This window comes from Ambystoma mexicanum, chromosome 8, assembly GCF_040938575.1.
Source record: "Ambystoma mexicanum isolate Mex_15411 chromosome 8, UKY_AmexF1_1, whole genome shotgun sequence".
Classification (NCBI taxonomy): Eukaryota; Metazoa; Chordata; class Amphibia; order Caudata; family Ambystomatidae; genus Ambystoma; species Ambystoma mexicanum.
The window spans coordinates 884,500,848-884,513,529 of NC_090929.1; the positions used below are offsets into that span (position 1 = coordinate 884,500,848).

Consider the following 12,682-nt stretch of genomic DNA (forward strand, 5'->3'; position numbering starts at 1 on the left):
AGCCGATGGACCAGGTAAGTGAAGAGCTATCACTGAAGACCGTAATGCTAACCTGCTCTTTCTTGTCTTTATAGGTGTTGCTGAAGACTGGATTCAGGATGGTAAGCCTTTTTCCTTAGGCCCAGGATCAGATGCAGAAGACACGATGAGCGTTCTGCTGCAGAGGATGCAGAATAACGCAAAGCAAGATTCATCCATCGGGTGTGGTTTAAATAGCCTCCTGTAGTGCTTAGGTGTCTCCTTCCACAGCCACGCCTAGGTAAGAAAAGAGTTCCTGCTTTCCAGAAGAGTTCCAGTGTTCTGAACCTCGGGAGTGGCTCCTGCCCCACCCAACAGGAAAAGTAGTTCCAAACAGAAGAGGATCAGAGGCTCGACTGGAAGGTAAGCAGCATGGTCTGCTGCAGGTAAGTCCACCCAAGCATTATGAGCCCGGCGCTTCCAGCGCTGGGACTGGGCATATTTATGAGCCTGGTGCCACTGGCGCCAGGACTGGGTCCAAAAGGTCCCAATTGGGACTGGTTGGCACTCGGAACCTGGGCTATGGATCTGCTTCCAAGGGAGTTGGGAAAACCCTGACCTTTTGGAAGCAGAGATCATGACAGGAACCCCCCAGAGTCAGAGAGAGGGAGAGGGAGGGGACTAGCTAAGGAGATGTTAATAAGAGAAGGGTACACCCATCTCCCAGCCACACAGATAATTGAGCTACAAGCGGCTGCACCAATGGCAGAAAAAGAAATATGGGTAAAAAGAGGATGTACAATGTCGCCAACTGACGCACTATGGCGCCAGGGTAGCACTGGAAAGATGGTAATGCCACTGGCACTGTTGAACATCGCCCTGAGCCAACTACACCACCCAGCCCACACAGGCAAGGAAGTCATCGCAGCACGAATTAGGGAAGATTGGTTCTGCCCCGAGTTAAATTCCCATGTGTCAAATTTTGTCAGCAACTGTCTCACATGTCAGCAGTTCACGGCCGGTCACACGCTGAAGATGATAAAAGGTACTATACCCCGGCCAGAGGGACCCTTCCGACACATCCATATTGACTATGTTGATATGATCAACGTATGACAAGGAAATAGGTATATGATTGTACTTGTGTGCCCATTCTCGAGGTGGATCGAGGCAGGGCCCTGCTCACACCCAGATGCATTCCGAGCAGCTAAATTCCTAGTGAGGGAGGTCTTCCCCAGGTGGGGAGTGTGCAAAATACTGCGGTCAGACAACGGGCCGCATTTCGCCAATGAAATGTTCCAGCATTTCACATCCTTACTGAACATCAAGCATAAATTTGCATGTGCATATCACCCGCAGGCCAACGGTATATGCGAACGCCTGAATGGCCTATTAAAAGAGGCAATTGCAAAAATACAGCAAACAACAAAGAGGAGTTGGCTGTATTGCCTTCTGCTAGCACTATTTGAGCTAAGGAATAGACCAGGCTCCGACCGCCACCTCACCCCTCACGAGGTGGTGACCGGACGCCAAATGCGCCTTCCTCTGACGCCAACATCAAGAGCATTCACCAACCATGAGAGTACTGCAAATGTCCTTGGTGATGAAATGTACCAATATGTGTCTTCTTTGATTACTAGTGTAGTGTTTGTGTCTCAACAGCTCGAGCGCACGCGGGGCGGGTCTAAGAGTGATCAACAAGAAGACGCGGATGAAGAATTGGAAAAGGGAAAACTGTGCAAAATTGCCAAAGTTGACCACGTACTACTCCGCAATTTCAACAGAAAGTGGAACAGCCCACGCTTCACTGGCCCCCACCTGGTAGAGGAAGTATCAACGAGAGCAGTAAAGCTACAGGACAAACGTGCCTGGAATCACCTACACGACGTAAAGATCTGCAAACTTCAGACCCGCCCTAGCGTCACCGACAGGGCCATTGGAAGAGCAGCAACAGCGTCGCCAACAGAGGAAGGGACTTCTACTAACGGCCAAAGTTTCCCCACACCCTGCCACCCCCCTGATTCCCCAGAAACAACTACTGAAATAAAGAGGGGTAATTACCATACCGCCCACCCCATGGTCACACGATCAAAGAGTAAAGAAACCTCTACCAGTTGAGCCCCAAACCCTCTGCCCATTGACCCCCTACCCACTGCTGTAATAACCCAACTGAAGGACATTGTTTTGCACATACACATGTAAACACTTGAATGTTCTCTTTTTTTTCTTTTTTTTTCTCTCGCACATGCAGGTACGGTGTATTATTGTACTGCTAAGAAAACAGATAACTAACAAAGTTCACTGCCCAGGAGTAGATGATACCCTCAGACAATAACTACCCTGAAGAATTATCGCACCAATTTGTCTATTACATGAAAAGGCCAAAGTACCTGAAAAGGAGGAGGGTACGTGTCTACTACACAGCACTTCTCTTGGCCATAGAACAATCAGTGCCCCACCTCCACCCATACTTGCCTTAGATTGGCGTGGGATCAGCTCTTCGCCTGGGCACTGAACGACTACTTGATAGGGAGAGCTTAAAAACAACAACTAACACTAATAACAAGCATATTGAGAATTTTCAGGCGGGCAACTTTAACGTTGCAAGAATTAGCTGCCGGCCTGCAGCAAGGTAAGAGCAAAATGCCGGTGAGACTAGCCTCTGTAATAAAGATGATAGGGATTTTGATGATCACCGGGTTTGTGGCTGCCTCTGTATGGCGGAACAGTTATGCTATCAATATTTTTGCTGTACCCAAACCTAACATACCCCCATCCCCAGCTGCAACAGGTGTTACGTCAGGTGGTACTAGCAAAATTCCACACAAGGGAAATAGAGTTAAACGCAGCACATACTCAGAGAATAAAGATATTGACAACTACATACAAAATTCAGCACACGTCTCTAACAACATGTGGTACCAACACATGACTCAAATAGGTAAACAAACAACAGAAGACAGCTGCTACGTCTGCTCATTGATCCCATACGCCATGAGTGCTTCCCGAACTTTCGTTGCCACGGAAATAGATGAAAAAACAGCACGGTGTATAATATACCTGGCACTGTTCCAAACAAAAGGGAGATTTCAAGGGAACACGGTGCACCTGGTATGGAAATCACGAGACACATACCCGTACGAAAATAACTTCCTTAAGAGTTATTTGAGCTACCACAAGGCCAGTTTACATGCCGAAGCATTCAGATACATAACAAGTGGCCCTGAAAAAGGAGAAATGAAGAAAGTTACACTGCAGTGCCAACCATGTGATTGGTACGCCACTGAAGCTCCTGGTAAACAAGGATGTTGGGAAAGACCACTGATAATAATAACAGGGAAGGTGTACCTGGGTGACAAATGGGACATAGGAGTTGTTGGCAGCAACATGATAACGAGAGAAGATACTACAACTATTGCTGAGCACAACAACAGATGTTGGATGACTTGGGTCAAGTATGTACCCATGCTATCGTGGATAGAGAAGGATGAAGACCCAATAACAATACTGCCGATGACTGCACCTAAGGTATGCTACCAACACAAAGGAGAAGTGGACGTAGGATACAACACCAACTGTGCAAGCGTGACAGAGCTACCTGAGGGGGGAGCAGGAACAGCAGTAGTAATGGACCATTACTGGGCCTGTGGAGACAAGGCATACCACACACTGCCCCCTCTGTGGAATTGTGTATGCACAATAGTACACGTTAATGTACCATCACTAGTGGTGCCCCAGAAACATGTGAATGTGGCGAACCTCCCCAAAATGGATGAAGGAAACGAAAGGAAGAAGAGATCTGCACAGCTTCAGAAAGGGCCAGAGAACCGAAACAACGGCAACAACACTGTCCTGAACAGAAGGAAAAGACAAGGAGAACCTCTGACAGGAAATTACCTGTGGGGAAGGTCGGAAACAGCACTCACTTCAATTCCGCCAGAACACAGACTATTCAGCAGAGCAGCAATGTTCTTCTCCTCAATAATACATCCGGTACTACAGGCTTACGCAAACGCAAAATGGCTCCAGATAACTAGATGGGAACTAATGATGACAATTAACTCTACAGTAAATGGATTCAACGCAATAAAAGAGGAACTGCGAGCAGTGAGGATGGTAGCACTACAGAACAGATATGTACTGGACCTCCTCACAGCAATGGAAGGAGGAGTTTGCGCAAAGATAGGACAATCATGATGCACATTCATTCCTGCTAACGATGCTGACAATGGTACACTGACAGAAGCAGTATCACAATTGGCCCAGATGCACTCCAATATGATGGATGAAAGTAAAGGTGTGAAAAAGGATGAGAGCTGGTTTTCGGCGCTATGGTCCTGGATGCCATCTTGGCTGTCAGATGGGCTGAAGATTATAGTTGGATGCATTATTTTGGCTGGAGCTGCACTTATCATAATAAGATTTTGGAAGGCCCGGAAGGCACGCACCACAGACGAGATGATCGAAATGGTCGGTATGCACCCATTGATGCCAGCAGATGACGGCCAACACACATGCACAATAATAAAAGAGAGAGAGAGGTTGCGCAGCCAGATCATCACCAACCACCTGGACCCACCATCTGTGAAGCTCGAAAACCCAAGAAACCCAAGGAGCTACATAGGGAAATGGGTATACTGCACACCTGGAGGAACCTGTGTATATATGTACTGGTCATTTGAAGACCATGTTAACCACTATGGACATTTGGGAGGAGTTACTAAAATATGGAGAGTGAGAGGAGATAAGGAAAAGGATATGTTTGTGGTCGACAAGTCGACCAGAGGGGGGACTGAAGTGGGAAAAGTGAACAAAAGGCTCCCACCAATCCCCTCTCAACCCTGGCCTAGAGGATCACGGCCCAGACACCCGCCAGGAGAGGAGTTTGCCCATCTCCCAGACGACCAAATATCCTGGTGCCCACCCGCCTCCCCACCAGCCTGCCCTGCACATGCCGACACCTGCGGCATGGATGGACTTGATTAAACCATCCAGCACCAAATCAACACATCGTTAGAGATGCCATGATGACCTAGCCAACGGTCAGCACACTCGTGCAAACATACACAACCGACACTCCCACACCAATCCACACGAAGAACATACTCAGTGCTATGACGTAGGCGACGGACACACCCACGGACGTGCATCTTTATTATTTTCCACATAGACTTTTCAAAATGCAGAAACGCAAGACGCATAATGAACTCATCTAAAAAGGCTTGCTCACGCTTCTTCTAAAACCATGTACCATAATGAGAAATATAACGAAGACATGATACAGGGGATAGAGCAATATGATACCATAACCTAAAGCGCTCTGTACCAAATGGTTCCACCTATGCACCAGGCCCAAGTATGCCGCAAACAAAAGCTTCCATGAACATTGAATGAGCAAGAGTTTGGTTGCTGATCCTGCAGAATGAGCCCAGCGAAAGCAGACAGTCAAGGGCACAACGTTGCAAACTCTCGTTCCGCAAGCCGACGCCAAGGTCGCACCTGCAAGATAAGCCAGGCACACAGCGAGAAATGCAATATTAATTGTGCAGAATTCTGCCTCAACCACGGTCCCACCTCACGTGACCAAGCCAAACTTGATAGGGTGCCAAGCCCAGGAGGAAGAAGGCGTCTGGATCCCCCGTCTCAAGACACAGGCAGATACAATTAAGCGACTCAATGGACATCTGTGGCGGTGGGAGTAGTCGGCCTTCCTGCTTATGAATAAATCCTCGCATTGTCTGCACATACCCATAGTGAAACATTGTTGCAAGTGACAGGTGCACCGCGAGCTGGGAACAGCGATGGTCCCAGACTGGGGGGCTCGCGGGTGAACCAATCAGAACATGGGGCCCTTATCACTGACGCGATTAACATTGACCAATCCTCAGGGGTCTTCATGTAACAATTTTTATGTATCAAACTGAAGGGACAACCCAAGTATACCACCTGACGAACCCTTAACCAATAACAACGTTCTCTATACATTTGCTATACTAACCCTACCACTCGGGGAACCAATCCAGAGTGGCGATAGGTTTTTTGCTAATTTTTCTCAGGTGACGCAAGTAGCGCGTCATACTAAGGTAAAAAGGGCCTGCGAGCCCCACGATGGAGAGAGTGTCAGGACGGACGCGTACGATCCTTGGCCATCCCTGCCGGTTTGTTTAATAAACAGCAGAATCACCTTGCTTCTTGCGTGTGTCTCATACTCTATCTCTTTTGGGATATACGGGAGGAGTTGGGGCCTCCCGCCCGGAGGTCCGCGGACGGCCCAGCCGACCCCGGGAGAATTTCCCCCCCCGACAGTACACCATGTGATCATCCCAATAAAAGGAAAGAGCGGTTTCCCTCTCTTCAGTCGATTCCACCAGACTCCTGCCTGCTGTACATTGTGCTCTGCGCTGTGCCAGCCTGGCCTTCTAGGCAGTGTTCTTACCCTGCAGAGCCCTTCATGATTACAGGGCCCATGCGTGGCAACCCTGTCCCTGTGTCGCTTACGGTAGAGCCCCTGCGTGGCAACTCTCTCTCTCCTGCTGGATTATGCTGTGTGAACACAGCCTGTGTGAATCCCCTGCTCCGCGTGCCCATGGAGCCAGAGAATACATGACTGGGTGATCCTGATCGTAAGAGGGTGTTTCCCCTGTTATCTGGAGGCCGCGAGACCGCTGCATACGCTATCCTACTGGTTGCCGAGTCAGACACAACACTATGCTACTTTTATTCATTTTAAACAAAGAAGACCTAGGGCCTGACTGATTTACAAAAGCGCTCTGCAAGGGTTAAACTCCATTGAAAAGGGTTTTGTAAAACGGGCCCTATTTATTTTAGGGCGGATTTACTGGTAGAGATTAGGAAATCATGAACATGAAATTGTCGTGCCACAGAACCGTTGGTCACAGCACATAGACTGCTTCTACCCCGCTCAGCTGCTGAATGCAACACATGCACAGGTGTCCCCTCCATGCTAGCATCGGCAATGAATTTAGCCTCGTTTGTGCACAGGTAAAAGCCACATGCAATACACAGGGATATATATAAATACTGTCCACCATGCATGAACGTGGTTGGTGGCCAGAGGTGTAAGTGTAAGCAGTACAATTTAACATGATCCTCCTCATTGTAGAATTCATCACATGTCTTGGAACTTTTCTGAGGTTCTCTTCATGGTTGCATGTGGAAAGGTGACTCGACCCCAGCTAGGCAAGTGTGGCTGGTTTTGGGCACCATGACCACCATGACCCCCAATCACAATTCAGACCCAACCTTATATACCCCATGAGTCCTTGGGAAAAGGGTAAGAGAACAATTTGCATCAAGTGGGTCCAACTTGCCCTGTTCAGCTGTTCGGAGGACAAAAGTCTCACAAACAATTATAGAATATGTAGGCAATGACAATCCCTCCACATGGGTGCCGTAACCCCCAGTGCCTTAAATGCCACTGGAAAATGAGTCGGGGCTCATCAAGGGGGCATGGCCTAATGGTGGGGGTCACCTGCCAGCTTGTTAGGCCACACCACCTTGACAAGCCCTGGCTCAATGGGCTACAGACCCCCCTGGAAGGAAGAGATTTGTAGAGAGCAGCACCCTCTCCTACCTGGGGAAGAGGGTGCTGATCACTGCATTCATTTGCTAAAGGTTTGCCTTGCAGGGGAACAGTGCCTCACCCTTTCAGCCTTAATAGTGATGGTGCCCAACCACAGGCATGTTTGCTGGGGAGGGGCAGTGCCACCATTAAGGCTGAAAAGTTGAGGCCTTACCACGAATGAGTCGGAGCTTCAAGCTTAAGAAAAAAAAAGGTCTTTGATACCAGGTGATCACCTTCCATAATGGTGGCGCCAGCCCATGGCTTCTCTTGCTTGAAGGGATGCCTCACAGGTGCCGTGTCACCATTATGGATTAAAGACATTTTTGCTGACGCCTGAAGCTCTAGCACATGAATGAGAGCTTCAGGCTTTAGAAAATAAGCCCCATCCTAAAGTGGGCAAGGCTGCCAGGGGAGATTAGTGATGCCGGCCAGTGCCCTGTATCAGAATGAGATTTCTGAGCCTGCCGGTGCTCGGCTCCAGCTAGCCCCAGCCCACTTAAAGGCCTTGAGACACCCCCAAATAACTTTTCTATTAACCCCACCTAAGTGCTATTGAACAAGTCAGTCCACTAGCAACGTTCAGTGACATACAGTAGTTTCCTAATGTTTCCAACCACTTCAAACAGCCTTAATAGTTCAATGGTGATGATGTGAGCTATTTACTTAAAAACTCACAATACATATTCCTGCTGCTCAAAAGCTCTTTTGCATCGGTTGTTTGAATTCTATCTTCCCCAGAAAGACAGATTGTTGCCAACCATTAATTTAGAAACATGCAAAATCTTAAAATTCGACTCAGGAAGGTTGTTCCAATGTGTAGCACAAGACACAACATTGTGCAGCTCTTCCAAAAGGCAGCACAGCACAATTAAACTTGCACGACGCCCACAGGCCATGTAGATGTGCACTTCTGAACTAACTTGCTGTGCCACTTTGCAGTCATTGATTGTCAAGGATACATTTATGTTAGTAATTCTGCTTAGTGCATTGCAGACTTTAAAAAAGGAGAGCTTTATCACATTATTATTGTTAGGTTATTTATTGAGTTTGGGACTGGTGTGGAGTAAAAAGGTCTTTTGCATTTTTTGAAAAAGAAAAAGACAAGACTGCAAGCAGTGGGTGACAAAGGTAAGAGTCTTCAAGGGCCTTAGCCCTTAAATGCGGCGGTAACGCTTTTACTGCTGCATTTAAGGGCTGTCTCAATCATGAGTTTGGCCTTGCCAGGACGCATTCACCTTCAGCCCTGAGCTGGAGACACAACATTGTGCAGCTCTTCCAAAAGGCAGCACAGCACAATTAAACTTGCACGACGCCCACAGGCCATGTAGATGTGCACTTCTGAACTAACTTGCTGTGCCACTTTGCAGTCATTGATTGTCAAGGATACATTTATGTTAGTAATTCTGCTTAGTGCATTGCAGACTTTAAAAAAGGAGAGCTTTATCACATTATTATTGTTAGGTTATTTATTGAGTTTGGGACTGGTGTGGAGTAAAAAGGTCTTTTGCATTTTTTGAAAAAGAAAAAGACAAGACTGCAAGCAGTGGGTGACAAAGGTAAGAGTCTTCAAGGGCCTTAGCCCTTAAATGCGGCGGTAACGCTATTACTGCTGCATTTAAGGGCTGTCTCAATCATGAGTTTGGCCTTGCCAGGACGCATTCACCTTCAGCCCTGAGCTGGAGACACAACATTGTGCAGCTCTTCCAAAAGGCAGCACAGCACAATTAAACTTGCACGACGCCCACAGGCCATGTAGATGTGCACTTCTGAACTAACTTGCTGTGCCACTTTGCAGTCATTGATTGTCAAGGATACATTTATGTTAGTAATTCTGCTTAGTGCATTGCAGACTTTAAAAAAGGAGAGCTTTATCACATTATTATTGTTAGGTTATTTATTGAGTTTGGGACTGGTGTGGAGTAAAAAGGTCTTTTGCATTTTTTGAAAAAGAAAAAGACAAGACTGCAAGCAGTGGGTGACAAAGGTAAGAGTCTTCAAGGGCCTTAGCCCTTAAATGCGGCGGTAACGCTATTACTGCTGCATTTAAGGGCTGTCTCAATCATGAGTTTGGCCTTGCCAGGACGCATTCACCTTCAGCCCTGAGCTGGAGATGAATGCGCCTGCGCAGAGGGCATTTTCGGCACTATTAGCATCGGTGCAATTTGTGCCGGTACTAATAGCGCCCCGAGCCCCATTGGGTCCAACGGACCAAAATGGGGAATGGGGAATTTGCAGCCTTACTACTGCTCGTGATCCAGCGAAAATTGCGCCGGACCGAGTAGCGGTAATGCTATTTTCATTGGCGGTATCCCAGTGCAATTACCGCTGGGGTACCGCCAACCTCGTGATGAGGCTGTGTGTGTGTGTGTCTGTGGCATGTTGGTAGGTGGAAGGAAGGGGGATCGGATCTTTGGGGGGGCAGGAAGCGACTGTGGGCTTGTTTGGTGGTTGAGAAGTGTTCATTGCATCAAAGGCAGGGGGCGGGTGGGGGAGTAAGTGCATGTGTTTTGTTTGTGTGTGTCTGTGACAGTGAGAGGAGAGTAGGAGGTGGAACAGACATTTCAATGGCTGGGTGGGGATGGAGGGGGCAAAGGGTGGCCGGGGGTGAAGCTCCCCGAAATAAAAAGTAAGTGCTGGTGGTGGGCCGATTGCTAGGTGAATGGAGGGGGTGAATCCACCCCTCCCCCGAAATAGTGTTGAGTCCCAATAATGAAGGCTACACCAAATCAGCAGAAACAAATAGGTCTTTTTTGTGTGCGGCCTTCAATATTCCGAAAAAACACATAGAACTGACGGCCTAGCTTCCAGAAGTCACAGAGGGAAGTATACATGAAATGAGAAGATCATATAGGGTCAATATTGGGAGTGGGCAGCTAACAATGGGGTATGGTGGGCAATTTGGACATAAGTGTTCTACAAGCGCCTAGTTGAGGGAGAGAGGAAGATGATTGTTCCCTTTCAGGTAAGATGGCACGTAGATGGAGCTTGGTCTTAGGTAGTAATACAGACGTGTTCCCTGAAGAGGGGGATTTTGAGCTCCTTTCTAAAATGTAGAAATGATGGGGAATGTCTGGTGTTGGTAGGGAGGAGGCTACAGAGTCTGGGAGTGAGGACAGAGAGGACTGTACTGTGGGTGTTTCCTTCCTGCATCGGAGGAGTGCAAGTCTGCACATGTCCTGGCTTCTGTTGGAGCAAATTTCTCCATATATGCTAAGCTTATCAGCAAGGTTGCTTGGGAACTTGAGGGCAACAGTTTTGTAGATGATGCAGAAGGATTTGAAGGTGAGACTTGCTTGTAGCACAAGCCAGTGCAGTTTGTTTAGGGTGAGAGTAATAATAACTGACCAAGGACTTATACTCATGAATGCCCATACTGACACACAGACACTCACAGTACTGTGGTACTGTTAAATGCTACCGCCTCAAGCACTGGCGCCACACCCAGGAAAGTGATCTCCTGCTCTTGAATTTTGTCCACACTTTAAACAATAAGATCAAATAAAATGTTTAACGTGTTCAAATGTTCATGATTTGATGAGTCGTGCTTCAGCATGTGGGACACATCTCAGGTGCTAGCATGGCTGCCAGAAGGCCTTCCATAAGTAAACCTCCACAAACCATGAAGGGGAGAACCAAGGCTTGGACAGCAGCCAATGCTTGCACTGCAGCTGATGTTCTTTGCTGTGATGAAGGGCTTGCTTTTCCACAAGCGGGAAATTTGGTAGCAAGCCATTTGTGTCTTACTTGGTAAGTACTCCATGAAGGAGAGGTGTCTGTCAAAGTAGCGCCGAAGAGATTTGGCTAAGGTGGTCTGCTGTGGTGCGAAGGCTTCAATGTTTATAACAGAAAACCAGTTCTGGCAGTCAGGGTTTGTGTTGTAGGTCAGAAGTAGGAATTCGGTCATAATGGCGTTGAACTTCAGGTAAGCACTAGACTTCCAGGACTGGATCAATATGAGGCAGGCTTTGATCTTATGGATGACTTTGATGGAGGAGATCTTGGGATAGTGCTGGATGTGATTTGCATATTGGTGGATGTGGATGTTATTTAAAGCCACGAGGGTTCTGAGCGGTTCCATGTAAACGTTGAAGAAGAACAGGGAGAATATGGATACTTGTGGATCTCCACAGGTAATGGATAGAGTTGGTGATCCTGAAGAACCCATTTGGACAAATCAGTAACAGTTTGAGAGGTTTATATTGAACCATCTGAGGGAGATGTATCACTCTCTCTGATCCACATGCAGCAATCTACAATGTCAGTGAGTATCTGGTGGTTTTCTATGTCAAACATGGCTGTGTGGAAGAGGAGAATAGGAGTCAAGGTGGCCATTGTGAACCTATAGGCCCTTTTAAATGAGGTAGCGCTAGCTATGGATGGGGATGCAGAAGTTACATTTACACCAATAATAGGACCATGTGTGAGCTCTTTCATTCGTATTTAACACTATTAAATGAATAAAACCTGGAACTCCTAGTGTTTTCCATTACACCTCAACAGGAGCTCGCCTGGCTTCTCATGTTCATTGTATCTTCTTGAATAGATAACCAGTTTCTTGGCTGCTCCAACCCTTGACACTGTGCCAGACAAGCTTTCTCGATCCTTTCCTCATCACTGGCTGTTTTCTTCTACTACACCACACTTTCAGCCATTCTGTTCATAGGGTCTTTGCTTGCTAAAACACGATGTGGAACATTCAGATTCTATATATATATATATATATATATATATACATATATATATATATATATACTGGCGGCGCCACCTGCAGTCTATTCATTACGTGCAGCCAGCCTTCATGATACTACTTGCGTTTCAGCATCAGTACAATTATAAAACAGCTTTCATTGTCTTCAGTGCTCTCCGCACATGCAATCTTCATTCCGCACATTTACTTTGCCATCAGATTCTATAAAGTTTCTTTACCTTCTTCATTGGCATCTTTTCTGAGTGCTTAATTTCTGCTTCATGTGACATCACCAGTCTTCTCTTTCATTCATCTTCACACTTCTTCTGGGATTTCTCCTAAGAGGCTGTCTGCTCTCCGAGTATACATGAAGAAAGGTTTTCTCAATGGATACCTTGTTTCAAAGGCTTTTCGTGTTATGGGCATCATTACTGGTGTTTTGCATGTCACAA

The 12,682-nt window shown here is 47.1% G+C and overlaps 1 protein-coding gene across 6 annotated transcripts in view; it reads right to left on the reverse strand.

Moving 5' to 3' along the window:
- Positions 1-12,682, reverse strand: part of GRID1 (glutamate ionotropic receptor delta type subunit 1) — a 3,001,620-nt gene that overhangs the window by 983,947 nt on the left and 2,004,991 nt on the right. The window lies entirely within an intron of this gene.